The sequence below is a fragment of the Mauremys mutica genome, chromosome 9 (genome assembly GCF_020497125.1).
Source record: "Mauremys mutica isolate MM-2020 ecotype Southern chromosome 9, ASM2049712v1, whole genome shotgun sequence".
Lineage (NCBI taxonomy): Eukaryota > Metazoa > Chordata > Testudines > Geoemydidae > Mauremys > Mauremys mutica.
The window spans coordinates 58,857,664-58,875,325 of record NC_059080.1 but is presented as its reverse complement, the minus strand read 5'-3'; positions in this window follow the sequence as shown (position 1 = coordinate 58,875,325).

The following is a 17,662-nucleotide window of genomic DNA, read 5'->3' as shown; positions in this document are numbered from 1 at the left end:
TGTCTGCATATTCTCACCATAAAACACTTGCCCTTACTCACAGGAGTAGTTTTCAACTCATGCAAAAAGTCCTATTGCCTTCAATGGGAATACATATGTAAGGATTATTCACGAGTAACAGATTGCAGAATCAGTTCACAGGTGTGTGCCCATGTATGATCAAACTTGTGTCAATAATTCTTTTAAAAACCTTAAATGGTGACTTTAGAAAATTTGACAAGACCAAGTAAAATTTCACATTGTAAGTTTTCCTTCAAAATGTATGTTTCACTCTGACATTTTCATTAGGCAAAATGCAGTTCTATATCCACCTGGGAACCTGTCCCCACACACCAAATTCTAGGAAGAAGAATAGTGGGTTAAGACCTGATCCTAATTTCATTTAAGTCAGTGGTTTTCAATAGTTTTTCATTTGCAGACCCTTACAAAATTTCAAATGGTGCCGCAGACCCCTTTGGAAATCTTAGCCATAGTCTGTGATCCTCAGGGGTCCGTGGACCACAGGTTGAAAACCACTGAATTAAGTCAATGAGAAAACTCCCATAGAACAGTTTACTGTGCATAGGAAAGATACTATGCCAAGTGTGACACTTGTCAGGGTAACCCGAGTGGACCTGTGCGAATCACTTGTACCACCTTATCACAGCAGGAGGGAGACCTGTCTGTGCCCATAGGGGAAACATTCCCCAGCCCCCAACTGCTTAGCAACACAGGCATTCCATTCCAGGCTGCATGACCCCTGCTCTTTTCCAGCATAGGCTACCAATTTACACATCCACCTTGTTACATTTGAGTGCCCAATCCCCTACCTTCTGCACACTTGCAATGCACACCGATCTGCTTCCTCTATGGAGATAGTGCACCACCGCTTATCGGTTTCGCCTCAGTTCAGCACTCTCCTCTGCACAAGGCACTTAGATTGGTTTATAGCAAAACCAAGTTGAAGTTTATTTAACAGAGCTTGAGGTAAAGATTCATAGATTCATAGACAAGGTCAGAAGGGACCATTATGGTCATCTAGTCTGACCTCCTGCACAATGCAGGCCACAGAATCTCACCCACCCACTCCTGGAACAAACCCCTAACCTATGTCTGAGTTACTGAAGTCCTCAAATCGTGGTTTAAAGACCTCAAGGTGCAGAGAATCCTCCAGCAAGTGACCCGTGCTCCATGCTGCAGAGGAAGGTGAAAAACCTTCCCAACCCCAAATATGGCGATCAGTTAAACCCTGAGTATGTAGGCAAGACTCACCGGCCAGCACCCAGGAAAAAATTCTCTGTAGTAACTCAGATCCCAGCCCATCTAACATCCCATCACAGACCATTGGGCATATTTACCTGCTAATAATCAAAGATGAATTAATTGCCAAAATTAGGCTATCCCATCATACCATCCCCTCCATAAACTTATCAAGCTTAGTCTTGAAGCCAGATGTCTTTTGCCCCCACTACTCCCCTTGGAAGGCTGTTCCAGAACTTCACTCCTCTAATGGTTAGAAACCTTCGTCTAATTTCAAGTCTAAACTTCCTGATGGCCAGTTTATATCCATTTGTTCTTGTGTCCACATTGGTACTAAGCTTAAATAATTCCTCTCCCTCCCTGATATTTATCCCTCTGATATATTTATAAAGAGCAATCATATCTCCCCTCAGCCTTCTTTTGGTTAGGCTAAACAAGACAGGTTTTCCATTCCTCGGATCATCCTAGTAGCCCTTTTCTGTACCTGTTCCAGTTTGAATTCATCCTTCTTAAACATGGAAGACCAGAACTGCACACAGTATTCCAGATCAGGTCTCACCAGTGCCTTGTATAATGGTACTAACACCTTCTTATCTTTACTGGAAATACCTCACTTGATGCATCCTAAAACCGCATTAGCTTTTTTAATGGCCATATCACATTAGTGGCTCATAGTCATCCTGTGATCAACCAATACTCCAAGGTCCTTCCCCTCCTCTGTTACTTCCAACTGATGTGTCCCCAATTTATAACCAAAATTCTTGTTATTAATCCCTAAATGCATGACCTTGCACTTTTCACTATTAAATTTCATCCTATTACTATTACTCCAGTTTACAAGGTCATCCTGATCTTCCTGTATGCTATCCCAGTCCTTCTCTGTGTTAGCCATACCTCCCAGCTTTGTGTCATCCGCAAACTTTATTAGCACATTCCCACTTTTTGTGCCAAGGTCAGTAATAAAAAGATTAAATAAGATTGGTCCCAAAACCGATCCCTGAGGAACTCCACTAGTAACCTCCTTCCAGCTTGACAGTTCACCTTTCAGTATGACCCGTTGTAGTCTCCCCTTTAACCAGTTCCTTATCCACCTTTCAATTTTCATAGTGATCCCCATCTTTTCCAATTTAACTAATAATTCCCCATGTGGAACTGTATCAAATGCCTTACTGAAATCGAGGTAAATTAGATCCACTGCATTTCCTTTGTCTAGAAAATCTGTTACCTTCTCAAAGAAGGAGATCAGGTTGGTTTGGCATGATCTACCTTTTGTAAAACAATGTTGTATTTTGTCCCAATTACCATTGACCTCAATGTCCTTAACTACTTTCTCCTTCAAATTTTTTTCCAAGACCTTGCATACTACAGATGTAAAACTAACAGGCCTATAGTTACTCGGATCACATTGTTCCCTTTCTTAAAAATAGGAACTATGTTAGCAATTCTCCAGTCTTACGGTACAACCCCTGAGTTTACTAATTCATTAAAAATTCTTGCTAATGGGCTTGCAATTTCATGTGCCAGTTCCTTTAATATTCTTGGATGAAGATTATCTGGGCCCTCCAACTTCATCCCATTAAGCTGTTCGAGTTTGGCTTCTACCTCGGATGTGGTAATATTTACCTCCATATCCTCATTCCCATTTGTCATCCCTAAGCTCCTCATTAGCCTCATTAAAGACTGAGGCAAAGTATTTGTTTAGATATTGGATTAGATTATCCGTAACTTCCACTCCATCCACTTCTTCTTTCTTTGTTTTCTTCTTATTTATATGGCTATAAAACCTCTTACTATTGGTTTTAATTTCCTTTGCAAGGTCCAATTCTACATGGCTTTTGGCCTCTCTCACTTTATCCCTACATGTTCTGACCTCAATAAGGTAGCTTTCCTCGCTAATCCCTCCCATCTTCCACTCCTTGTAGGCTTTCTGCTTTTTCTTAATCACCTCTCTGAGATGCTTGTTCATCCAGCTTGGTCTACAATGTCTGCCTATGATTTTTTTCCCCTTTCTTGGGATGCAGGCTTCTGATAGTTTCTGCAACTTTGACTTGAAGTAATTCCAGGCCTCCTCCACCTTTAAATCCACAAGTTCTTCAGTCCAATCCACTTCCCTAACTAATTTCCTTAATTCTTTAAAGTTAGCCCTTTGAAATAAAAAACCCTAGTCCCAGATCTATTTTTGTTTATCCTTCCATCTAGTTTGAACTGAATTAGTTCATGATCACTCGAACCAAGATTGTACCCTACAACCATTTCTTCTATGAGGTCCTCACTACTCACCAAAACCAAATCTAAAATGGCATCCCCTCTTGTTGGTTCTTCAACTACTTGGTGAAGGAATCCATCAGCTATCGCATCCAGAAAAATCTGAGCCCTATTATTATTACTAGCACTTGTTCTCCAGTCCATATCTGGGAAGTTAAAGTCTCCCATGATCACACAATTCCCATTAGTGTTTACTTAATTAAAAACATTAAAGAGGTCTCTATCCATATCCAAATCAGATCCTGGCGGTCTGTAGCACACCCCAAGCACTATCTCAGGGGAGGCTCTAGTCACTTTCTTTCCCAATGTGATTTTTGCCCAGACAGACTCTGTCTTATCCATCATTTCTTATTTCTTTACAGTTTATCTCATTATTGACATACAATGTTACTCCACCACCTTTGCCTTTATTTCTGTCTTTCCTAAAAAGCACATAGCCTTCAATACCTGTACTCCAGTCATGACTACTATTCCACCATGTTTCTGTTATCCCTATAATATCCGGTTTCACTTCCTGCACCAGTAGCTCTAGTTCCTCCATTTTGTTACCTAGGCTCCTCACATTACTGTACAAACATCTTAATTTTTTCCGTTTGACTTCACTGACATTCTTTACCCGATTAGGCACAGACATTCTACCACCAGTATCACCTATTAGACTGGTATCTACACTACCCTTCCTCCTTATGTCCATTCTCATACCCACGGCTGTATCCTTTCTTACTTTGTTTTCTTCCCTCTCAATGTTAAATTCCAGCATGGAGATTACCTGGACATCTCCCAACCATCTCCCCCAGATTCCTAGTTTAAAGCTCTCTTAATCAGTCGTGCCAGCCTCCATCCTAAAAGTCTATTTCCCTCCTTACTCAGGTGAAGTCCATCCCGAGAGAACAGTCTTCTGTCCATGAATGCTTCCCAGTGGCCATACATCCCAAAGCCCTCCTTATAGCACCACTGTCTGAGCTATCTGTTGATCACCATAATTTTGGCACACCTTTGTTGCCCTTCTCTAGGAACAGGCAGAATCCCACTGAAGGTCACCTGAGCCTTGATTTCCTTAAGCGTCTTCCCCAGTCTGGCATAGTCTCCCTTGATACGTTCCAGCGAGAATCTAGCCGTATCATTCGTTCCCACATGAAGGACAATAAGCGGATTCTTTCCCGCTCCCCTTAGGATCCTTTTCAGCCTCAGGTCCACATCCCGTATCTTAGCACCGAGCAGACAGCACACCCTTCTGTTCTCCGGATCAGCTCTAGTTACAGGCCTGTCGATTCTTCTCAGTAAGATTCAAATAACAGCAAGTATAAGGGTTTGGAAACATAAGGATACAAGTAAAAGAAAAGTCTATGGAATCTATATGGAAATGTGGGGCTGGAAGGGACCTTGAGAAGTCATCAAGTCCAGCCCCCTGCATTGAGGCAAGACTAAGTAAATTTAGACCATCCCTGACAGGTTTTTGTCCAACTTATTCTTAAAAACTTCCAATGATGGGGGGATTCAACAGCCTCCCTTGGAATCCTATTCCAGAACTTAACTCCCCTTAGAGTTAGAAAGTTTTCCCTAATATCTGACTTCAACCTCCCTTGCTGCAAATTAAGCCCATTGCTTCTTGTCTTATCTTCAGTGGACATGGAGAACATTTGATCACCGTCCTCTTTATAACAGCCCTTAACATATTGAAAGACTGTTATCAGTGTTGTTTCTCAATACTAAACATGCCCAGTTTTTCCTAAACCCTTTTTCATGTTTGTTGGTCTCCACTGGACTCTCTCCAATTTATCCACATCATTCTTAAAGTGTGGCACCCAGAACTGAACACAGTATTTCAGCTGAGGCCTCCGCAGTGCCAAGTAGAGTGAGAGAATTGCTTCCCATGTCTTACATATGACACTCAGAATTATATTAGCCTTTTTCGCAACTGCATCACACTGTTGACTCATATTCAATTTGTGAATACTTATTAACAAGTTACTTGCTTGTCTAATAAGGTATTTTTCACCCAATGGTTGTTTCTTGAAGCACTTGACCAATCCTAAAAGTTGGGATTTCCTTTTCTTGAGACACTCACAATGAAAAAGAATTCCCTCATGTAATGGATAACCACTTGGCCCAGCCTTCTCCTCTTATGCAATCCTAGGCTATTATCCCTTAGCCCAGGAGCCTTCTTCTTCCAAGCAACAAAGAGTCCTGTGGCACCTTATAGACTAACAGACGTATTGGAGCATGAGCTTTCGTGGGTGAATACCCACTTCATCAGACGCAGCTTCTTCCAAGAATGCTCTTGGAGTTCGATTGTCTTTGTAAATCTCCCATCAGCTCTAGAGAGTAAGCCTAGGCTGTCTCCATGTTCATGGTTATTTATATTGACTGGGTCAGCTCTCTTAGCTTTCGGCAGAGACCACACACAACACCCTTCAGTGTAATATTGAGAAAACATTGGGACACAGATATAATATACCTGCCAGAACATGCCTGGGCATGTCTGTGTGACAGACACGTATTTTCATCTCACTCACAAACGAGCCTGAGAAACACAGGACATCACAAAGGATCCAATTAACTATGGAGCCCAAAATGTCAAACCAATTTTTCTAATCTTTGCTAATGCACAACTTAACAGTTACTATATTCTTCAGATTGTCCTTTAACAACAGTGCAGTCACTGTATTTGCATTTTAATTTATTTAAGGAACTAAACAGCTTTCAAGACTTCAATATTTCAGTAAAATTACAAATTAATGAGCTAGGTGGTCTCTGTTATGTAGCTAGTAGTAATGTAGTAATTGATATTGAGAAAAATGTAAGTGACTGGCCCATAAAGGTTCCAAATCTGCAGTTATAGAAGCATAGCTGCATGGGGTCAAGACACATTAGTCAATGGTTATAAGCCAGCCAACGCCAAATATTTTACAGTTGTAGTATACACGTATGTATACATGTGTATACACACTTCAAGAACCAAGGAGAGTGGGTGTCCAGAATAACTAGGTTTCCTGAAGGCAACTGTGTTTTGGCTACATCTGTCAAGATGGAAGCTTGCATAATATAAATATACAGCTGGTCATTGTCCTGTGTTATCAGACAGCTATGAAATCTGTTCCAGTCCAATGCACCCCAACTTAGTTTCACATATTGCCATAGCATACAGACTGTTAGCCTTCTAAGACCATTTAAGAGGGAGATAGTGAAAAATGGAAAGAGCAAGGGATAGAGAACTGTTCTCCAATTACTGTTCCCTTACCACACCATGTGTCCCATTGAAACTATTGATACTTGTCACAGTTTCGGAGGTATTTCCACTTGGACCTCTTCACGGCCTCATTGAGGGCACCCCTCTTAGGTCTCAGGTCTCTAGCTGTCACCTTTCTCAGGGCAGAGTCCCCACAATTCTTTCCCCTTGACCAGGGATTTAGGCTGCAATTCTTCTGGCAATTCACTGTGATTATCCCTGCAGGTGTGAGTTTAGTTCAGCACCTACAGGTCTGCTCTCTCTCTCAAGGGTAATGACAACGTTAATCAGAAACCAGCCTGCCTTACTAAAACAAAATATTACTTATTCAGAACAAAAGAATTACTGCAAAAACATATCCTAAAAACAATAAACTTCTGATATGCAGATCTTAGGTTACCAGGCAGTTATCCAGCTTCCACAGGGAAATGCTTGCAGGCTCAAAGTCCTGCAGGCTCCGTCTGTCTTGATCACAGTATATGCCACTTCTTGGGTTGGGCAAGAGTGTCTTCCTTCCCTATGCCAGGCTGGTCATTTTTCAGTTTTGTATGTCAAGTCTCCCAAACCAGATCAAACTAGATATGCAGTTTCCCCCAGGGATGAGGCTTCTCCACACTTGTTGTCTGCCTACAGATTTGCATTAATTACCACCCAGTGATTTCAGTTTTAGCAGTGAACTCCTGTAATTGTCCCATGGAAATAGAATACAATCCCTAGTGCATACAGATACAGCTAACATAAAGATGATACTATAGGTTTCGGATATTCCATATGTATGTAATATCTATCACCTAAGTTCCCTCTAAGCCGTGCGGCCGCCCAGCAGTCTATCAAGTGTCATGCACTTCAGGTGCCCCTCCCTCCTAGGGTGACCAGACAGCAAGTGTGAAAAATCAGAACAGGGGGTGGGGGGTAATAGGAACCTATATAAGAAAAAGCCCCCAAAATCGGGACTGTCCCTATAAAATTGGGACATCTGGTCACCCTACTTCCCCCACTGTCGCATTGTTCCTGCCGTCTGCCTTGGAGCCAGGGCTGGCTCCAGGCACCAGACGACCAAGCACATGCTTGGGGTGGCACCTCGGGGCAGGGTGGTGCTCTGGTGGGTTTTTTTTTTTTGATTCATTGGGGCAGCGCTGGAGGGTTTGGTTTTTTTTGTTTCGGCGGCACGGCGCTCGGGGGGGGCGGGGCTTGGCACAGCGCTCGGAGTGGGGGCTGGGGCGTGGCGTGGCGCTCGGAGGGGGGGCACGGCGCAGAGCTTGGGGGGGGCGGGGGCTTGGCGCGGCGCTCGGAGGGGGGGCTTCGGGCAGCATGGCGCTCGGGGGAGCGGGGGTCCGGGCAGCACGCCGCTGGGAGGGTGGGGGTGCTTGTGTGGCGCTCGGGGGGCAGGGCTTCGGGCAGCGCAGTGCTCGGGGGGGGTTCAGGGACATGGCACTGGGGGGGGTTCGGTGGCGCGGTGTTCGTGGGGGGGTATGGCGGAGCAGCGATCTTTTTTGCTTGGGGTGGCAAAAAAGTTAGAGCCGGCCCTGCTTGGAGCCCCTGGCCAGCTGCTCCCAGGAGTCTCCTGCTTGCTTTGCAGAGCTGGGGGTAGACAGGAGCAGTGATGTCAGGTTGTCCCCCATCCCATACCCCATCTCCACAGAGAGGGGTGGGGACATGAAAGGGCTTAGGAGTGGGACGTGGGATGGAGCTTGCCAGCAGCTGCTGCTGTGTCTGAACAAGCAGGCTTCAGACTGGTGAGTGCTGATCTACTTAAAGGGGCAGCACGTGTCTCTCTCTCTCTCACACACACAAAGTGTGGTCTTTCTCTCTCACACATACACATACACACACACACACACACACTGTGTATCTCTCTGTCACACAAACACACATTCTGTCTTTCACACTTATCTCCCAACACATACTTGTACTATTGTTGTTGTTATTACTTCTTGATACTTCCTGCAATGCACATATATTCTCTGTAAATGTATTCTTTCAAAAAGTGTGTTATTTTAGCTTTTTGATTGGTCAATGCATTTCATAATTTTATTTCTCTCTCATGCTTAAATTTAATTCTTTGAGAAGTGAGTTCAAAAATCCCTAACCCAGAGGTAGTCAGTTATTTTTTGGCAAGTCCTGATTTCTTGGTCAAGGTACAGTCAAGGTCCAGATGCTAGAGACCATAATAAAAAATAACAATGATAGCCAGTAAATGAAAACATTTTGGGGTCCGTTCAAAAGTGCCTGCCAGGCTGGATTTGGCCCATGGTCCAGCTATTGACTACCCCTGGCTTAATCTGTCCTGGTTGGAGTAATTATCCCAATGTAACTTTTAAAAAATATATATCACACACCACACCATAGTAACTCTAACTCAGGAACCAATCCATGCAACAAACCTCAATGCCAACTCTGCCCATATATCTACACCAGCAACACCATCACAGGACCTAACCAGATCAGCCACACCATCACCGGTTCATTCACCTGCACGTCCACCAATGTAATATACGCCATCATATGCCAGCAATGCCCCTCTGCTATGTACATCGGCCAAACTGGACAATCCCTATGTAAAAGGATAAATGGACACAAGTCAGATATTAGGAATGGCAATATACAAAAACCTATAGGAGAACACTTCAACCTCCCTGGACACACAATAGCAGATTTAAAGGTAGCCATCCTGCAGCAAAAAAACTTCAGGACCAGACTCCAAAGAGAAACTGATTAACTTCAGTTCATTTGCAAATTTAACACCATCAGCTCAGGATTAAACAAAGACTGTGAATGGCTAGCCAACTACAAAAACAGTTTCTCCTCCCTAAGTGTTCACACTTCAACTGCTAGAAGAGGGCCTCATCCCCCTGATTGAACTAAACTCATTATTTCTAGACTGATTCTTGCCTGCATATTTATACCTGCCTCTGGAAATTTCCACCACATGCATCTGACGAAATAGGTATTCACCCACAAAAGCTTATGCTCCAATACTTCTGTTAGTCTATAAGGTGCCACAGGACTCTTTGTCACTTTTTACATGTAGACAAGCCCCAAGGTACACATATGAAGTGCTCTACCTTCATGGTATAAAAGGATGACCTGGATCAAGTACTCTGTGCCTGCATTATGGAAGATCATGAGCTGGATCAGGTGTTATGGAGATTTGTCTACATGGGGAAGTTAGCATGCAATAATCTATGGTGTGAATTTAAAGCACACTAGCTACTCTGTACTAACTCCCCATGTGGCCACGTTTACTGTGCACTAAGAGTGGCCTTAGGCAGTTTAGCCTAATGCACTTTAGCCTAATGCACTTCCAAAGTGCATGAAGCTAATCCGCACAAAGAAACACTTGGTGTGCATTAAGTGCACCCACATTGGGGAGTTAGTGCAGGATAGCTAACGCGGAGCAGCTACTGTGGGCTTTTTCCCATGTAGACAAGGCCATAATGCTTCACCTCACATTTTCAAAATGAGGACGAAGTGGGTTAGTGGCCAAGTTGGAAAGTTTTGCGTGGCGAGAAGCTAGACAGAGAAAAGAGTATTACATCTGAAATTAAAAAACAACAACAGCCCAAACACATTCTTCTGTGAAGGACAGGGAGGAGGCGTGGCTAAAGTTTGAGGGCACTTCACTTGGACAAGAACCTAGGGTTATGATGTCATGCAAAACAAAAGGATTTAGATTAGACTTGAGGGACCAGATCCTGCTGATGTAAACTGCACTCCTGACTTCACTGACTTCAATGGAACTATGCCACTTTACATCAGCTGAGGATCTGGCCCCAGACTGTTTTAGAAGAATTTCCCTTTCAAAAGTGAACAAAATACACAGCATGCTTTCAACCTGATTTAATACTGGGCGTTTATTCAAAGAGAATCCTTAAATAGCTCTGCAGGGATATACAACTCCCTTAATGAATAAGTGGACACTGCCATTAAGGTGGCTAAATATATTATTTAATATTTTGTTCTCTTCTCTCCTCGCCTAACCTTTAATTCTCTGATCAGAAATTCCATGTCCTTTGTCTAGGGACAGAAGGGGTTAAAGCAGAGACATATCAGTATTTTGTCTGGATCAGATATGTAGGTTGCAGTAATGGCCTCTGAAGGAACCTCATGGATGATATTAACAAGCACCTTAATTATTAATTGAGTTTCTTAAAACGAGCAGTATCAAAGCCTACCACATCAAGTCTCATCAAAACTGCAGCACTCCAGCATGAATTTTAATTAAACACTTGGGTACATATATGAAAGGGAATGAGGATGAACACATCATCTCTGGTATTGTCATAGCTTTCAAGTTTTCCTTATTTTTCACAAAAAGTCATCTCTCTTAAGTTCCTCATGAAGAGCTGAATTGTAGTGAAAGAACAGAAGGATCAGGTGTAGTCCATGTAAACATGTAAATAGTGTGGCCTGATTCTGAGCTCATGCCTGTGAGAATCAGATGTAACTAACTTCACAGAAGTTACTGGAGTTAGACTGTTGTAGAACCAGAGTAAGAGCTGAGCCAGGCTCAAATTTCAGGCCAGAGTCTCACCTGGGGGAGCTATGCCACTATACTTCAGCCAAGGATCTGACCCTGTACATTTCGAGCTTATTAGTCTACTTCAAGATAGGTACTGCTGCTCTCTGTCAATAATGCCTATGCTAGCAGGGTAAGCAGGTTGCGAGGACTCTCAGAAAATGTGAGGGAAGGACACATAGCAACTGGAATTTGCAGATGAGACGTGAACTGAACACTGGGAAATCACCTTGCTTTTGTCTTCCTGGGTGAAGAATGAGTCAGCTGCTTTCCATCCACCTGCTGATCTAACATTCATTTAAATATCTTTGTGATGGCAGAGGCTGTATCAGTGGAGGAGATGCCCGAGTGTCTACCCATGGGTGGCACCGGAGTCTGTGGCATTTCATAGATTCCAAACCCAGAAAGGTCTACTGTGATCATTTACGCTGTCCTCAGGCCATAGGACATCCCCAAAATAATTCCTAGTGCAGATCTTTTAGAAAAACATGGAATCAATTTAAAAATTGTCAGTGCTGGAGAATCCACCATGGTAAGTTGCCCTCACTGTTAAAATGTTATGCCTTATTTTCCATTTGAATTTGTCTAGCTTCAACTTCCAGCTATTTGATCCAGTTATATCTTTCTCTGCTAGATTGAAGAGCCCATTATTAAATATTTGTTCCCCATGTAGGTACTTACAGACTATGATCATGTCACCCATTAACTTTATCTTGTTAAACTAAATCAGTGGTTCTTAACCTTTACTGAAGCCTGCACCTCTTTGGGTCTCAAAATATGTTCTCGCACCCCTTATCAAAAATCATTGAAGTAGGTCAGTTCTTTAAACCTAGATACATTTTGTGTTTGTATATTACAGTAATTGATAAAAAATGTATAATGTTAATAAATACCTAGGTTTGATGAAACAAAGTAGTTGTACTTATATGCCTGTGCTTAATTTGTGTTTTTGATGATTTACCTTCGAAAAAATCTGGCATGTCTCGCAACCCCCAGAAAGGGCATCTCACACCCCCAGGGGGTGTGTGCACCCCTGGTTAAGAACCACTGAACTTAATAGATTGAGCTCTTTGAGTCTGTGACGTACAAGGGTACAATCCAGACTAAGGACTAGTGTCACCCCTGCCCTGAAACCTTGGGTGCCTTACAATGCCTTAATGAACTAGTTCCCACCTTGGCCACTCATAAACAGCCTTCCAGCATGCAAGCTCTGAGTTTCTGTGTATAGCTGCAGCCTGCCAGCCACCTAGAGGCTACACTCTGGTTCTCACCAGCCTTGGTTATTCTGAAGGGTGACCCTAACACACCACCAGTCCCAGATTTCCCCCCCCCTCCAAATATATATCCTGTACTGCCCAGCGCTCTCTTGGACAGTACAAATATTTTAAGTCTGTTATTCCTTAAAGGGAGTAATAAGCCAGCTCATTATGCTAAATAGTTATTCAGACACTTCAATTTAAAACACACTGGATTAGATAAAACAGTAAAATAAGTTTAACAACTACAAAGAGAGTTTTAAAGTGAGTAGAAGTAATGAGGCATAGAAGTCAGAAATGGTTAGAAGGAAAATGAAGATAAAACCTTTACTAATGCCTAGCTTAACAAACTATATCAGATTCAAGCAAAGTTTCTCACCATATGCCCTTCAGCAGTCTTACTGACCAAACCCTGTCGGTTGGGACCCCTTCCATCCAACAAATGCTTCCTTTGCCTCTTCAGGTGCAGTGAACGTGATGGGTGGGAGGGGAGGGTCCCTTGGGGCATTTGTCCCTCCTTTTTATAGTTTCAATTCCCCTCTTGAAAAACATTTCCACCTGGGCACTAGGGGTATGAGTACCCTGCAATTAGACACTTGTGACTGGCCTGCACCAGCTGACTCAGGCTCATGGAACTTGGGCTAAGGGACTGTTTAATTGCAGTGTAGACTTCTGGGCTTGGGTTGGGAGCCAGGCTCTAGGACTCTGCAAGGTGGGAGGGTCCCAGAGGTCAGGCTGCAGCCCAAGCCTGGAAGTCTACATTACAATTAAACAGCCCTGCAGTCCAAACCCTAGGAGCCTGAGGCAGCTGGCAGGGCCAGCCAGGTGTTTTTATTTGCAGCATAGACATGCCCTAGGAGACAAACAATCTATGTGGAAGGATGCTCCCTGCTGTTTTTTTCTCACCTGCTAGAGCTTTCTTTGTTTCCCTCCTTTGCTTAGGACAGACCTGTTTGCCAACTTCTGTTTGGGCAGGTCTGTGGGCTTTTGACCACGTGGTAACACCACTATACAGGGGAATCTTAGAACTTCATATTAGGTGGTGCCACACATATTTCAGCAGGAGGATACTGATCAGCAAATTATGAGTTTTCAATTATACTTTATAAGACATGCTTGTAAATTATTACAATAGTGAGTAGGGTGTGAACACAGGGGGTCTCTTCCGTTAGAGAATCTCTCTCTATAAGCCATGATTTCTAATTCTTTAATGGTTCTCATGTCTCCTGTCTAGACCCTCTCCAAGTTATCAATATCATTCTTGAATTGTGGGCACCAGAAGTGGACACTGTTATAGCAGAGTGGGAGAGAGAGAACTGAGCAGTGCAGGACTCTGGCTGACAGAGCTTTTTCTGTTTGTTCTTCATTCCACAGTGCTTCACGGAAGCCATTTTGGCCCTATTATGGTTATCAGGCCTTCTTTTTTGTGTCATCAAATTCAGGCCTAGTATAGGTGAGTGTAACTCCTGTGAAGTCAATGAAATTGTCCCTGCTAAAAACCAGGGCACCAAGCCCTACACATGGTAAAGGACCAAAGCTGTACAGCAAAGTGATTAAATGAAAGGGGTGTGTTTGGAGAGGGGGAATGATTCCTCTAGAGAAGAGCAGTAGGGGTCCTGAACCACATGGCTGGGTTTAGGTGGATACTCTAGCCACTACAATTTCATCAATAAAAGTTGTCAACTTAGAGAGTGTAATCAATGGGAAAATAGATAATCTTAGACAGATATATGCGAGATTAATACTGCACCATGTGGCCAGTGCAAATAACATAGGGCTAGATTGTGTGGAAGGCTGGGTACTCCCACAGGATAGCAAGGAGTTAGACCAGCTCTCTTATGCCTTAAGCAGCTACCTGAATCTTGAGTCCATGTGTGCAGGATAACAGGCATTGCATACTCATTTATCCCCTCAATACAGTAACTCCTCACTTAACGTTGTAGTTATGTTCCTGAAAAATGCAACTAAGCAAAATGGCGTTAAGCAAATTCAATTTCCCCATAAGAAATAATGTAAAGGGCGGGGGGGCTTAGGTTCCAGGGAAATTTTTTTCACCAGACAAAAAACTGTATTTTATAGAGTGTGTGTGTATGTGTATGTGTGTGTGTGTATATATATATATATATATATATATATACATATATATATATATATATATATAATGTACACACACACACACACTATAAGTTTTAAACAAACAAACAATTTAATACTGTACACAGCAATGATGATTGTGAAGCTTGGTTGAGGTGGTGAAGTCAGAGGGTGGAAGAGGGTGAGATATTTCCCAGAGAGTGCCTTACTGCTAAATGATGAACTAGCACTCCATTGAGCCCTCAAGGGTTAACACGTTGTTGTTAATGTAGTCTCACACTCTACAAGGCAGCATAAATGGAGGGAGGGGAGACAGCATGGAAGACAGAGATAGGGACACACACCCTGTGTGTGGGATATAAAAAGTGGCAATGCGCATCTCTCTCTCTAAGTACGCTGACCACACTCTAAGTCCATTGCCTTTTTAAGTATATCAGCAAGTTGAGACAGCAGCTGTGGCCAGCAAGCTCTCTCCATCCTGAGCCCTGTCGTGTCCCTACCCTGCTCTATATAGAGAAGGGGTAAGTGGGGGGCAGGAGCAGGGGGAGGGGGACACCCTGACATTAGCCCCCCTTCCCCTCCCCTCCATGCACAGCAAGCAGGAGGCTCCTGGGAGCAGCTCCAAGTCAGAGGGCAGGTGCAGCACATGGCAGTGGGGGGAGGGACAGCTGAACTGCCGGCAACTGATAGCCTGCTGGACAGCTGCCGCACAGGGAACTTAGGGGAGCGGGGAGCTGATAGGGGGCTGCCAGTCCACCCTGGTTCCAAGCCCCCACCAGCTAGCTCCAACAGGCTGCTCTTGCTGCAAGGAGTGGACAAAGCTGGCGGCTGCCAAACAACATTATAAGGGAGAATTATGCAACTTTAAATGAGCTTGTTCCCTAATTGATCAGCAACGTAACAACAAAACAACCTTAACTGGGATGACTTTAAGTGAGGAGTTACTATAGTTGGGTGGGAATGGGCAGATCCTTGGCTCCACCTCCCAGCAATGCACCTACCAGCGCAATATAGTCAGCACGCTGGGGGCAGTAAGTTACTGCTCACATAGGCCAGCAGTAAATCACTATCCCTGGGAGAATGCAGGGGTTAGTGGGGAGATATTGTGGCTCCCTGGGTTACAATTTACTTCTTGTGCTGCCTCTGTCTAAAGATTGTGTCCTAGGGACATATTGGATCTGGTGTTCAGAGGCTCGAAACTGGACTCAGTTGGGATTTTGGGTGCTCAACATCTCATCCCCTCCTCCCCCAACCTCCCCCTCCCCCCCGCGAATGCTAGGCCCTAAGCTTTGTTTAAAAAAAAAAAGTGAACAGTACTGTACTTTCTGCAGCAACATAATGATACGTGGGAAGCAAAAAGGTATTAATTCTAGCACCTTTTAAATGTCATTATCCTTAGTCAAAGCAATTGTGCATTTAAGATAGAAGGGGTGGTGATGGCAATTCAGTCTGAGTGAAAGGAAAACCCTCCTCCTCCACTCTTCCGACCTATGCAACCTCACTTTGTTTTGTATCTGTCAGTTGTACTTGCTTTTGTCTGGACTAGTTTTCTGAGCCAGGCAAAGTAATAAATAGGCAGCATGTCTAGAAGTGAGCAGGGAGTTTACACAAAGGAACTTCTTTCAGCAGACAATGCACTTGTATTGTTTCCATTCTCTTTAAAGTTCTCTGGTCCAGTCTCCCAAGGGAGTGGGTGCCCACTTTTGTGGAGGAGTGGAACAGAGGATGAGTCTTTGCAATAAACAGTAAAAAAAAATTATTCACAAGACAGGGGGAGAGAGCAGGGAATTTGCTCGCTTTCATTATCCTGAGAGTGAGCAGTTTAGCTCCGCTTCACAAGCGGAGCAGCACCCGCTAAGTACTCGTCGCAGTGTGGGGCAGAGATAGCCACATTCCCAATCCCGGAACTGTGCAAAAGGCTCATTGATACTTAGTCATGTGGAAACATCCATTTTGACAGCAGACAGTGTTCTTCAGAGATTACTTCTATGCATTATTGCTTCTGCGGTCTGAAGGCACAAAAAAGCTAACTGCAAGTAGTCCCAGAGGGTCACGAAGGTTTCTGCACTAAAATTGCTTGTGTCAGAATAATAATGAGGGATCATACCAAGAAAGAATAATGCAGAACATGAATTAGCATGAGGCAAGTTATAGGTAACGAATGAAGAAACACTTCTTCATGGTCTCACACCTATGCACTATCGGGCAGATCTTATTCTGCACTCTCCCAGCATATGCCTGAGCTATTGAATGCTTCACCGTACTCTAGCAAACATTTGTTTCTTCCACTAGCATATAAGTGGCATATGTTTTGCTGTGGATGGCAAGGACAATTTGTCAAAATGTTGTGCTTAAGAATTGACAGTAATTGGTAGTTAAGGCCAAGAAAGTCCAGCTTTCTGTGTGGTATTTAATGTGGTTAGCTAAGTAACAGATATCTCGATAAGAAATTAGTCAATAGCTTTCACCACTTACTGCAAATGTTGAAAAGTTATGACAATTTTAGAGGAGTGATTAAGATTTCTTGAAAAATCCCATGGCATTTTGTCTGCTAAATTCGTCGTGGAATGATAAGCGACTCTTTGCGGGAGGTCACCGATGAGGAGAGTTCAAATGAGGGCACAGTCCGATACCAGATGGTACTCCCCAACCCTCCCAAACAATGACAAGTTTGGAGTCTTCTGTCTCACACGCTTAAAAATAAAAACTAAACAAAACTAATTCAACTGATTAAATAAATTTCTTGTGCCACCATCCTTTGCTGTAGACATGGCATTGAACCAAAACTTCAGATATAAAAATCGTATCTCTTCAAAACATATGAATCCTGATCTAGATCCAGATCCAGACATTGTAGATGGCTTTATGCTTTCTGATGGAAGAATCAAAACTCTGGAGTTGAAATATCAGTACTTTGGGGGGAAAATCAGATCTGACTTAACTCCAGATTGCTTTCTTATGTATTTTTTAAATATTGTTTTTAAAGAGCAATAAAGTCTCAGAAGTAACCCAACCTTACTTTACCCATGTTTTTATATGCAAATATCCACATGTCTAGCG